Below are 1,108 nucleotides of genomic sequence, written 5' to 3' on the forward strand. Positions count from 1 at the left end.
GGGTGAGCGGAGCCCAGCGGGGCCGCGTGAGCCTGTGTTTTTTGTGCGAAAAACTGCGCATTGATCATTTCTGGGAATCAGACTGTGTTTTTTCACTCTGAAGCATCCATTATACACAGCTGCTTAATTGACGAGCGCTGCCTAGTCACCTCGGATGCCAGAGTAAAACAGCCTAAAAGCTCCAGCGCAGAGGAAGTCCGCGCTTTATAAATTGATTCAGTGGGAGAGAGAGGGAGCGAGCGAAAAAAAAAAAAAGCATTAATTACAGATGCTTCTGTGGGCACTGTTTTATGGCAGCGAGACCAGGATGTGGGCAATTCTCCTAAATGTGCTGATTAGACAGCACTTCATGTCTGGGAGCGCATTAAATGGGCTCTGTAAAGCTATTAAAGATGCAGCGCCATAAAGAATTGACGAGAGCCAGCAGCACCGGCTCAGCCCACGGCTCCTGCCCAGCTCCTGCCTGCCCAGTTCAGCAGCAACAAGTCACTGTGAGGCTGGTTGAGGTGCGTGGGTGCACCGGGGTGGTGGGGACCGATGCTCCTTGCTGCGTTTCCATCCCTGCTGACGCGCTCTGAGCCCCTTCCCTGGACCCTGCCGGGGTTGGGGGGCTGCCTGTGCCCCCCGTGCAGTCCCATCTGTGCAGCCCCCCAGCTCCCCACTCTAGGTAGCCCGTCTCCCCCAAAAACTGCCTGGGGTTGGGGTGGTCCCTTGTGATGGAGGGGCTCAGGCAGGGCTGTGGGGAGGCAGCTCCACTGTCATTGGGGTGCTGGGGAGACAGAATGTGAGCCAGCGGCGTGGGAGCATCAGAGCGGTGATGGCCATCAGCAGTCCTTGGAGCATCCCCGGAGCATCTCTGGAGCATCCCCGGAGCATCCCTGGAGCAGCCCTGAAGCATCCCTTGGAGCATCCCAGGAGCATTCCTGGAGCATCCCTGGAGCCAGGCTCCTTCCCCCACTTCCTGGCGCTCCCACGGTTGGCCACTCCTGCTCTCTGGAGGACACCAACCCCTGAGCCTAAGTGGGGTGAAGCTGGGGGGCTTTGGGTGCTGCTCTGGCTTCACCCACAGTCTCTAGCCACCCCTGTGCAGACAGGAGCCATCATGGAA

Source organism: Pterocles gutturalis, unplaced genomic scaffold, assembly GCF_000699245.1.
Source record: "Pterocles gutturalis isolate BGI_N339 unplaced genomic scaffold, ASM69924v1 scaffold2996, whole genome shotgun sequence".
NCBI lineage: Eukaryota > Metazoa > Chordata > Aves > Pterocliformes > Pteroclidae > Pterocles > Pterocles gutturalis.